The 12,476-nt window shown below is 43.2% G+C and overlaps 1 long non-coding RNA gene across 2 annotated transcripts; it reads right to left on the reverse strand.

Moving 5' to 3' along the window:
• Window positions 1–344: 344 nt before the first annotated feature.
• On the reverse strand, window positions 345–4,223 carry LOC125941407 (uncharacterized). Of its 2 annotated transcripts, XR_007464245.1 has the most exons (4): window positions 2,795–4,223; window positions 1,430–2,490; window positions 1,084–1,204; window positions 345–643 (listed from the first exon to the last, which is right to left on the reverse strand). It is a non-coding gene; the product is annotated as an uncharacterized LOC125941407 (long non-coding RNA). The 2 variants fall into 2 exon arrangements; XR_007464244.1 differs by having other exon boundaries at window positions 1,430–4,223.
• Between the last annotated feature and the right edge of the window lie 8,253 nt (window positions 4,224–12,476).

Genomic DNA, 12,476 nt, shown 5'->3' on the forward strand with positions numbered 1-12,476 from the left:
TGGACTTGCCGTTGTTTTCAATGGGCCTAACCAACTAAACCAATTGGTTACACAATCAAAATCAAAATGGCTTGACCAATTAAACTAGTCGGTGAACCCAGTTCACGCATTGGCAAATCCCATTAGTTCCAATTGGACTTGCAGTTGTGTTCAATGGCCCTATCCAATTTAAACAATTTGTGCTACCAATTGGTTAAGTGGTCACGCGCATCTATCCTATTGGCAATACCAGTAGTTTTGAAGGGTGAGCTAAGCTGTTGCATTAAGTGGTCAGGGTTGTTAGTCTCATTGGAGGCACATCAACAAGCTTTGAAATATTTCACCATCAATGTATAAGTCCCAATGTGTCTGCCTAGCTTGTTTACCTCTCCAGAACCACAAATTTGGACAGAACACTATAAATGAACATTAGAACAAATCCATGGTCAGGCCTGTTCACTTATGGATGTCAGAACACTGGAGTTGAGTGCACTGGAATTACATGCTAGTAATGTTCTGTGAAGTGTACTATAGCTGCCCAAAACAGCATGAACACAGAGGCAAGCTTAAACTAAGTGTATTTTCACAAGGTGCTGTACAGTGGTCGAAGTGGCATTCTCTGCTGGAAGCTTCTTACGGCATCGAAGGCTCAGTCTTTTCAGTCCTGTGAAAGAGATTAAGCATCATGGGAATGTAAGAATCTCACAGTAGAAAACATGCCAAAACCCGTATGCATGCTTCTCAATGCATGCATTGCTTGTGAATGTCATGCTTAGCTCGCCTTTATAGAGTTGCAACTCAATAATACAAACTGCAAAGCAATTACATGCGGGGCTCATAATCTGTATGTGATCAACAAAAATATCACAATAGTTGGGTATGAATATAGGTAAATAACGGCACACTAAGAGACTGCAAAAATGAGACTTGCCTCGTCTCATTTCTGAAGTTGTCCCTTGTCTACTATGCACTGATGTGCTTTATTTAAGCAAGGCCAACTATCTTGAACTTCCATAATAGTTCGGCCATAATATGAAGATGAAAACAAAGTAAACGCTACCAACATGCACGAAATAGAGCGATAAAGTGAATGAATTGATGGACCTCCTAGACAGTTTTGCAATGTCGGCCAGCTTTTCGACTACAAAACGGTTCATCCTTTTTGGGCTGTTTTGAAGTAGGTCAGCAGGCAGGCCAAGCCGCAGCAGCCTCTCCTTGTAGCATTCTGTCATAAAAAACAGTAAAATAAGTAATCAATGTTAAAGTCCTTCAACCAGTCCACCGCACTAAAATGATGCAAACAGCTTTTGGGGAACCAACATGAGTCTAGTAAGGTAAAATCATCCTGAACTGTTTAAAGCACTTTCACCTATGAAAGAAAGTTTTAGCCATAAATGCCTAAAACATTATGAAATAGAATTATGACAAATATAATGCTACATTCACTTACCACGTATCACTGACACCTTCTAAGGTGTCAAAGGCTCCTTTAGGGGGTGATCCGGGAACCTCGGACAGTGCTTGCCTGTAAATATAGCAAAGGCAAATTAGGAAGTAAAATATAGAAAACGTCACAACAGAGAGTTCTATCCCAAAAACGGGGTGCTGGAACAATCTTTGAAACCAAATTAATTCAGTTGTTTGGTAGGGAGAGCCAAGTTTACATGCTCTGTGTAATTTATAAATGCATCTTGAAGAGTACATGCCTATTGATCATACTGGTCCGTCGCACCACGAGGTACATTTTCTCCTGCCTCAGCCTACCTTACATGCGATGTCATTAAAGCGATAATAGCATTTTAGTCCCCAATTATTTGATTTGGAAAATAAAACATCAGGGCATCGGACAGATGAACGACTGGGTCCATGTGCTGATCCGTTAGCTCTGTGTCCGTATGCACTCGTACACGAAAATGGAATAGCTGGCTTGCATTATGGATGCAGAAACAAAGCCTGTTGATTTTGCTAGCGGTATAGTGGGATTTTAGGTAAGACAGAAGGCAGTGAGACAGTGTAATGTGCCTCTCCAGCATGGAGATCGAGGATTATCTCACATTACTGTGCAATTCAATTCATTAAGGTAGGATTACATGCAGCATTCTGATGCAAGTGTAGTTCCTGTATGCACTGTGGCTTTTGTGCACCGCACATGCATGCAGGGAGTATTATCCACACACTAGAAGGTGGAAGCACTGTACCCAATGCTGAATCGAGACTGTCACTACCACAGTAATGGCAAAAACATCTCATAATAAACTGGGTGTTGCAAGATATTTAGGAATGCACACAAATCAATAGGAATTAGACGACATTTATATCATCAGATGTACTGCGAAGTGGGTGCAGTTGGTTTAAGGACTGAAGATACCTACCTTGGAGGGAACGACCCTTAAAATCTGCCGTGTCCCCGATCGTCACTACCAGCTCCTTCACAAAGAGGCTGTTCTTCGGTTGCAGCTGCGTGCGCTTCCATGCTTCCATGGGTATCTGCAATCCCTGGCCTATATCCACCTGCGTAGCCACAAAATACGCACAAATAACCTGCACAAACTGCACAAAACAATCTCACGCTGTGACAAAAATGATTTTGCAACATAGAGAATTACCAGGAGCCTGAAAAAAATTTAGCAGTAACAATTGTAAAATATAGCGAGGTTGCATATCGGCAAGTAAAGCGACACGTACAGGTGTTGATTTCCCTGCTAAAGTTCATGCGACTATGCTAGTCAAGCTGTTATTGCTAGTGCGTATTGATTTCAAACTTTGTTTAGCAAGTTTTAGAACAGGAATTCAACCACATTTTTAAAAATCTTACCATGTGTTCAGGACCAGTGATTTCGGATGTAGTTCTCTGGGGCATAGCTGCAGGGCTCCAAAGCGCACGTGCGGCAGGTGCTTCATCGTTGCCATTAAAATTGGTGTGTCCCTGTACCGGTGGTGGCGTCGTAGGTGGCCCCATTACAGCAGGCCGTACGACAGGGACTGTGGCTTTTTCATTTTGAACTGGAACATCAGAATTACAGGCATAAGCAGGCATTTTTTTTCTCTACCACAGTAATGCAATTATAAAAATCAAAATAATGCTTACAGAACTCTTCTATTTGAGTTATCACTTTCTGCTGAAGTCCATCATTCAATTTTCTTAATTTTCTAATTTCTTCTTTCTGTCTGTCCGCTAGTTCCTTCATTTGCTCAAGCCAAGCATTTCCCGTCATAGTCATGGCGTCTGTTTCCAGCATCCCCCATTGCCTGCTTCTTTTTTTCCAAAAGCTTCAGCAAGCTGTCTTTTAGGGCTTCTTTTTGTTTTTGGTGCTTTTTCTCTCGTGGTGGCTTAAGGGAAAGAAAAGAAAATTGTACCTTATACGCACATTAAACAGCAAAGTTGCACCTTGAAATAGTGTGCAGTACTTACCTCTTCTTCACAGTGCCATTCTTCTTCCTCTTCAAGCATTACACGCTTGAATCTCAAGCGTCCCCTCTTCACCTTTTTTTTGGACTTCTGCTTCAGAAGCTGGAATTGGTCGATACCAAGCCATCAATACCATCAAGCCCACTTAAATTAATTCAAGTAACAGTACTACACCCCCAACATTCCTAGTCAACTTTATTTCCCTTGAGCTTTAGTTCGCCCCGCAGTCATTAATATTGTACTGTAGCCACGTAACGTGGACGAAAACAAAAAGAAGGCAAACTCACGTGTCCACGAGGCCAAGAAGCCTAGGCTATCGCAGCGCCAACGCGCAACTATGTGTATAGTAAAACTGTCCTCGACCTAGAAACCAGCTGCAGCTAAAGCACGCTAGGGGCTGTTTGTGTAGCTACGTTTGACGAAGCAGAAGAAAGGCAAGCGGTGACACCGCCATTATCAATTATTGACGTGGCGTTTGCAGTTTATTCGTGTCGACCTCTGACGTTTCGCTATATATCACGATATGGGTCGAGACGCTATAGCACGTGCGTGCACATTGTTATTAGGACAAACATGTGCTCCAGGTGCCGACCGACTAGCCGCCAAGCATGCTGACTGACTATCATCAAAGCACTTGCGTCACAGCTAGTCGCACCACGTGCTCTAAGCGTCTTATACATAGCATGATTGCATAATATAAATAAGCATCCCAGCTGCCATTTGGGCACTGGTGATCATAAAAGTTAATTTACATGGCAGTACCATAACACACAAGCTTTTATGTATTTGAAGTAATTTTAGAGACTGAGTGTACACTGCCGACAAAAAGCTTACCTCCTAGGTGAAGAATCTCCGCTGGGAAATATTCTGAAGTGCCATCTTTGAACACCCACTTCACCCAGTGCACCGTCGCCTTGAGGGGTTTTTTGTCTATGGCCTCCCCCCATTTTGCGAAGTCGCGAAACTCGCTGGCTTCGACAAGGGCGCATCGCTTATCCTCAAGATACCTTACGTATGTGTATGTAAACATTTCCAAATTGCGAATAAAACTGCACTGCAAGCGCATCTGCATTTATAGCACCACCTTCACGCCGCCAACAAAACAACACCACGGTGACCGTAACGATGCGCATGGCACCAACGACATGAAAAAAGAAAAACGAAAACAAAATGCTGACAACGAGGCAATGCAACGATTAATTACAATGAGAAGTTAAAATACAATACGTTTCTCTGCATATATTTACTACCGTCTTACATGAAGCACAAAAGTTAATAATTTAATGGTGACATAATTTATTGTGATCGTATGAAGCTGCTAAGTTTGACCGAACGATAGAGCATTGCTGGCAGCTATGGTTACTCATTCGTTTCGTTTTTGTCAGGGTGTGAGCGTTCAGTTTTCTTCGTTGCGCATCAGACAATCTCAAATGAGTGGCCATGAATTGTTCTAAACCGTGCAAAAAACGAGGCCGCTACAAGAAATTCTTGCACCCTGGTGCAGAATTCAAAGTGCCGAAGTCGACAGACAGCAGGCACCGGCTGGCGAGCGGGGCGGTAAGTAAAGACTGTTGTTCAACCACGCACCACGTGCATGCCAATGACGCGCAATAGCTAGCATGTACATGTACATGCAGCTCCCTTACACTTTTTCCTGTTTTCACATAAATAGGTATATCCAGCGGCCGAAAATCGGGCAGCCACGTCCCGTCCCGACGGGGAAACCACAAAAACGGCGGATGCTATCGCTACAACGCAAGGATACGCGCGAATTGATGCGTTGGTTTTGAATGAAAATGTGTGCATGCGCTCAGCGCGTATTTTTCGTTTGATTTAGATGTGTTGAGCGTACCTTGCCTTGCTTTAAGTAATCGTAATTTGGTCGTTGAAGGTTATATAGTGAACACTTTTGCCAAATTGTGCGCGCACCCTGCTTGTGATACGCGTACCAGCTGCTCAAGATGTTTAAAATAATATAGTCCCCTAGCAGCTTGTCCAGCACATGGGTTTCAAGCTCACGGCTCGAAATCTCTTGCAGATCACACAACCAGGTGCGGATGTGCCTTGCGACTCAAGTGAGGCATCCTATGACAGCATGGTAAGCAGCATTGACGCACACAAAATTTTTGGCAATGATTAGAAATTTTAGAGAATGGATGGAGCGCAAGATAATTTCGCCATAGTGGTAAGAGGCGGTGCTCAATTATTGTAGCCTACCCTAAAGCAGCACATGAGTTTGAAGTTGATCTTTCACAGTATCTTGCAGAATGCACAAGAACTAGATGAGGATTTGCCTTGACACTCAAGTGAAGCATCCGGTGACAGCATGGTAAGTAACATTCATGCAGTCTTGCCAGACATATTTGTGGTTCAGACGTGCTAATTTCTAGTTTACCAGATGCACTCAAATCTTGCCAGCTTCTTGTTGAACATGTAAGCTCTTTACCCTAAAGTGCATAAATTAAGCTTGAAGTTGTTCTGTAATGGCCTCTTTAATGGGATTCTTTTATAGAAACATGAAAGTGATTTCGCCCTACTTCGCCAATGTAGGATTCTTGTGGATTCCTTGCTATCTAATTTAATGAAGGAAATATTGTCATTTATTAAAACAGATCTATTATGTGTTTTGCTGTGACAGACATAAATGAAAAGCTTGTAATAATAAATTGAGAAGTGGGCGACATGAATGCCGTGGAAGACATGGGAGAGTTGAAAGTAATTGTGTCCCTAGCTTTCATGTATCCTGTACCTTTTTTTCCATTATCATATGCACACTGTATAGGTAGTGTTGGCAAGACTGAGGATTACAGGACAAATTCATAAATAAACATTTTTACAGGATCATGAGCTACCAAAGAAGAGATGTCAGATGCCCCAGCGAACTGCAAATTTCACTGCCTTCTTTAAGGAAATTGTGGCAGCAAAAGTTGTAGTTCCGAAGGGAGACATTCTGTTAATGGTGATTAAATGTGCACTCAAAACAAATTTGTCCTTAACAGTGCTTTCAAACATCATTGGAATGATTAATTTGATGTTTGAGCAACCGATTGTACCTCACTCACAGTATATGTTCGGGAAGTTATGTGCTAATGTTAGGGCGAAAATGACATTTCATTTTTTTGTCCAACATGCAGGCCATTCTCAATCAAATGCTTCTCTTCAGTGTCTAAAGTGCAGCCATGTCATGGAGTTTTCCGCCATGGCAGATGCACCATTCTTTGTTCTGTTAGACATTCAATCACAAGTGCAAAAGCTCACCAAAGCCTGCAATATACTTGACCTTACAAAACCCTTAGATCCTGTGACACCTTCTCTTACATTCCACATGGAAAGTTGTACCGTGATTTTGTTACCTCTACAATTGGTTCTGACAACAGGATCAGTTTTACCTTAAATACTGATAGAACACCCCTTTTTAAATCTAATGGGACTGCCACTTGGCCTGTTCAGGTTATTATAAATGAGGTTCCAACGGAGCAGCCAATGAACAAGCTTGTGCTAGCGGCACTCTGGTTCGGCAAGGAAAAGCCCAAGATGAACTTGTTTCAAGACGCTTTTGTAAAAGCACTGAATAAGCTTGCAGATGAGGAGTTCCTGCTTGAGCATGAAGGGGAACAAATTTTATTTAAAGCCTTTTATAACTGCTCTGCTATAGGCTCAGTTGCAAGAGCACGCATGCAGGGCATAATGCCATTCAATGGTTATTATCAGTGCAACTGGCGTCTGGAACAAGGAGAAAGAATTTCAGGGACGTTGAAATTCCCTGTGCAACAAAATCAACCAGTTGAGTGCACAGAAGAGCAAATGCTGCGGGATATGGAAACTTTGCATGGTGTTAAAACGGTATCACCACTTATAAATTTGCGACAGTTCAACATAGTGTCTGAATTTGTACCAGACTACATGCGCCGTATCCTGCTAGGTCTAGGACGTCAGTTCTTGCATTTATAATATGGCTGGAAGAAACTGAACGTGAATTTCACATAGGTCGCCACCTAAAAAAATAGAAATTAACGGTTGCTCTGATTAGCACTTCCGAGAGAAGTTAGATGAATGCCCAGGTCCTTGAAAGAAAGGATGTGGTGGAAAGCCAAGGAGTTGGAAAACTGGATCCTTTTTACAGCCTTACGGGGCTTAAGGAAACTTTGGGAAATGTTGTTTGCAACACTGGGCATGTCTTGTGGAAAGCTTGCATCTGCTCCTTGAGAAGGACTTCCACACCTGCGACCTGATACTTGCAGAAAAATATTTGTCTGAATTTCACATCGAAACAGATTTTTTTATGGCAAGGAATCAATGAACTTCAACATGCACCAGGTCACCCACTTAGCCAAAAGCGTGCACCAATGGGGGCTGCTGTGGTCCCATTCAAAGCCTTTCCATTTGAATCCGGAAATGGTTCATTGAAGTCAATTGTAAAAGCGACAAATTGAATTCCCCACCAAATCTGCCGCTTACTGCAAATGCAGAGTGCAGGTCATCAGCTTACAAAACTAAATGAAGCACCTCGAATTCTGTCTTACTGTACATCATTTGATAAAACTGTAATCCAGAAAGCAGTGTCAGTGTCTGGGGATATTTATTTCTTGGTAGAGGAGCTCCGTGTGCACAAATGTACATATCGGTGCAAAATAGTAACACGCTTTCTTGCCATGTTCAAGAATTTTCTCGGGAACTGAAAAAGAAGACGATCCTCACCAACAAAAAGTATGCAGAAGACAAAAAGACTAATTGATCTTGTGTTAAGCTTTCAAATTGCTCATAGGCCATCATTACTATGGCCTATTATCATAGGCCATCATCATTATGGGACAACTCACGAGTATATGTCATAGTCAGCAGGCTGAAGTGTTCTCCTCTGAGGTACATGTCAACATCCATGAGACATCTTTTGAAAGTTGTTGGTCAGGCCACATGAATGAAGCTAATTGAATTAGCAGTAGTCTGCAAAGTCTGTGTGTTTATTCAGCTCGATGAAACTTATATATCTCCTGTTCCAAGCTCTTTCACACTGTACTTTTACGGTGTCAACGGCTAGCGTTTTGGTGGAAATTCATTTGGTCTTGGACTTTTTATGTGTTTCTGGAAGCAACACATCGCGTTGACACTATACATAGTGCTTGCGCTGTCCATTTTTGTACATCTATGAGTCCAAACTTTGGCCACAAAGGTAGTAAGCATTATGCAAAAATAGATGGAACAAAAGATCAGTATCAAATTTTCTGTAAAATCAGGCAAAGGGGCCGGACATACATCAAACGTGAAAAGTCTATAGAAAGGATGCCTTGAAAACTTTATTCAAATGTGTCCGCATTTTTTAGAAGTCTTTGAGGACACCAACGATGGTTCAAGGTCAGGGCGCTCCAGCACCTCGCATGAAGGCGTAAACATTAAAGGGACTAGCCACCAATTTCATAGTGCCTGTTTTTTTAGTGAGACAAAAAGTTTACATCTCAGAGTGTGGAACCCTGCAATGGTAAACATTTTATTAAAAGTTTTTTAATCTGCTGTGAGGATGTACTCATACAATTGAAATATACTATCAAAATGTGATAGTCTATCAAAATGTGATAGAAAAGCATGCTATTTTCGTTGTTACCACGAAGGCAGCACGTCTTGTTAGTGTGAACATTTTTGAACTTGTAATAAGCATATAAAATTTAAAGTAATTTATAGATTTGGATTTTAAACAGTAAGTATGGTGCACCTGAAGGCAGCCGACTTAAACACAGCAATTTAATTGGATACATCTGACGTACCAAGGTTTCCGGCAAGGTCGTACCACTTACCGCTTTTTGAGATTATCAGCGCCAATTTAAAATTATGATTCCATTTAAATAGCGAACAGCTTGCTCAATTTTGTCAATATAAATTATGGTCTTGTCATTTCCACCAACTTTCATTACATGTTCTGGACAGTTTTGTGTCCCTTAAATTGTATGCGTTCTCTTGTGCTCACCGACCCCGGAATGTTTGTTACATCGGAAGCATTTAGTCTGATGAAATTGCAGGTGGCATTATGACAATTCAAAAAGAGGATATAGCAACAGCTGAAGCACTTGACCGAAGCGGACCTTCAAGGGTGCTACCAGCAATAGTATTAGTGGCACAAGCACACATGGTATGCTCGCAGGTACTTCCTTAGCTTGGTGACCTAAAGTGCACTCTAAACCATTAAAAAATCAATTCTGGGGCTTAACGTGCCGAAATCAGTTGGCGTAGTGGCGGACTATTGATTCATTCAGACCACTTGGGCTTATGTAACGTACTCCCAATGCAAAGCGTTCAACAAAAGAATGCAACTTAACTGCTCTGCAAAACGATAGTAAGGCCAATTTTAGATGCGTCATCGGTTTCGTCACCTTGCCATTCCTCCGACTTGAAGCAACTCGAATCCGTCCACAAAGCTTCAACTAGATTTACCTTCAGCCAGTACGATAACCACTTCTCATTGCCATTGCACAATCAGTCTCTCTTTACAACCCTTGGCTCTTCAGTACCTTATCATGCTGCACAAGCTTGTTCTCTTGTCCTCCGACATAGATGCTCCAATCTCACTGATAGATTCCTCCACTTTCAAAGCAGTATAACTCGCCAACTAAACATTGTCCCATTAATGCCATACTTACATATCAAATATTTCATGTGCTCTTGTTTATTACACCGAGAGCATAGTACTGTAGCACAAATTGGATGGCTTGCTTAAATATAAGCCGACCAAAGAGTGTATACAAGAGGTTGAACAACACATTGTAGGTTAACTTTCCTTTTTTTTCATCAGTAACTCTTTGCGCTTGCACAATGTCATAAATTGTTCTTGTGGCAAATTTCCCTTGTATTTTGCATGGACGGTCTGCTTCACACTTAAGGCCCATTTATAGTCCGACGTTATCGGCGTGCGGGCCAGTGTCGTTCGCGGCCAGCCACGCCACGCCGGTTGCGCTGCGCCAGCCGAACGCCATCTCCTCTATACTCCGACGCGCGCGCCGTCAGCTGTTTTCTTCGGAGCATGCGCAGAACGATCCCAAGCCCGCGCGCCGCTTTAAACCATCGGCGAAGCGGCGTGGGCGCCTTTATTTTTTCGCGCGAAATGCATTATGGGTCGGCGCAGTCGACGCGACCAACGCGCGAATGGGTCAGGAGCCAATTCGGCGCCGGGCGCGCGGAAGCCGCCGGTTACGTTGGCTATTTTTTGTGCCCCTCGTTCCAGAAAAACAACCTAAATTAAAATGAGGGAAACCCGCACCACCACAGGTATCGCAGGTTTAAACCAATGAAACATAAATGAAAAGGGGTATGAACCCAAAACAGTTTTGAAGAAAAGCCAATGGTGAAAAAAAAAAAAAAACAACTGCGAGAGGAGCTGAACGAAATGCCAAGATGAGAGCGTTGGCAACGAAAAACTCGATATTCTCAAAGGTCAGCATTGGCAAGGTGGGATGCATCGCGACTGCATTTATTAAGCAAAGCTCACAAAAGCACTTGATACAGAAAGGAAAAAAGAAGGGCTGTAGGAGAAATAGGAAGGGTGTCCAAGGCGGCAAGGCAGGCCATCGAAAGCAAAGGCCAGGCAGGTGCGGGCAGGTGGTAGTATGCGGGTGGCTCAAAATCCAGGAAAAGGAGGTCAATGAAGTGCTGAAAAGGCTTGTAGCTGTGAAATATTTAAAGAGTAGGAGGAAGGTAAGCGAAAAGAAAGCACCAATGTGATGTGATACAGAAAAGAAACGAAAAGGCGTGTGCAGGGGAGCGCGAAGAAGAACGATGGTGATGATGACAGGTATGAGGATGGAGTCCAGTCATTCCGCGAATGGTACCCCCGGAGCAACGCCCCACCTTAGTTAGCGTAACCAAGGGCACCAAACAACGAAAGCAGGAGAAAGATATGAGAGAGAAATGTGAGGGCGAGAAAAGATGCAAGTAGTAGAAAGAGAAATGAGTCAAGAAGAAGATGGGAAAGTAAAAGAAGAAATGAGGCGATAGAGGCGAATTAAGAGTGCTCTCTTCCGCTGGTTAAGGAGAAGTGAAGGGTAGTGTGAGAGACTGAGAAGAAAGTCATTGCGGTCCTTAAGTAATGTAGCAACCTCTGAAGTTAATGGGCAATGGTTAAAGTAATGAAGTAGGTCGATACAGGAATCACCGCAGGCACAGTTACTATGAGGGGAGAGATGAAACCGGAAAAAGTAAAAAGGTAATGGGGCATGACAGGTGAGAAGTTGAGCAAGAGGTTTGCGGGGCGGGAAGAAGGCAGGTATCTGTAACACATTAGGAACCCAGTGGTAAAGCGCCGTGTCCGCGCTGTCGCGCGACCAGGCAACATGTCACTGGGCGTAGGAGGATGCACGCATCCTAGATTTAATTGAGGCCTGTGAAAGAAGAATGGACCTGGAAATTCCTTGCGCCGCAGCCGAACCGGCGATGCTGTCTGCAAGCTCATTGCCGACGACACCCCGATGGGCGGGCACGTGGAATAAGAAGACGGGACGGAATGATAAGATAGAAAGGAGGAGTTGTTTAGCGTCATGGACGTAGGTATTTGTGGTGGTTAAAGCGGATATAGCGTGAAGAAGGAAGAGGCAATCAGAGTAGATATGAAGCGGGGTAGTATGAGGTAAAGTGCGGACGTAGATGAGAGCCTCTAAGAACGCGATGACCTCAGTAATATAAGCACTGGTTGCTCCGATGATCCTGTATCGACCCACTTTGAGGATGCGGCCATGAGGGTGAAACAAGACGAATGCAGAACCAGCGGAGAAAGAAGTGTAAGAACCATCTGTATACAGATGATAGACAGGCAGGGACGACACATGACGGACTTGACGGAGTTCCAGAATTTGAAAGTGAAGGCGAAATTTGAGACTAGGATGAATGAGCCAGGGATTAAGAGGATACTGGGTGTCACGGGGGTCGTACGTGGAGGGGCCATAAAAGGTGAGGGTTTTGAGACTAAAAAGGGAAAATTGAGCATTTAAGCGATCCAATTCAATAGTTAGGGGGAAAGCGTGGGCGAGAACCTGAAGGGAGGAAGTGCGGGTGGTGCGAAATGCGCCAGTCATGGTTAACAGGAGAGTGCGTTGTATAGAGGTTAATT

This window comes from Dermacentor silvarum, chromosome 11, assembly GCF_013339745.2.
Source record: "Dermacentor silvarum isolate Dsil-2018 chromosome 11, BIME_Dsil_1.4, whole genome shotgun sequence".
Lineage (NCBI taxonomy): Eukaryota > Metazoa > Arthropoda > Arachnida > Ixodida > Ixodidae > Dermacentor > Dermacentor silvarum.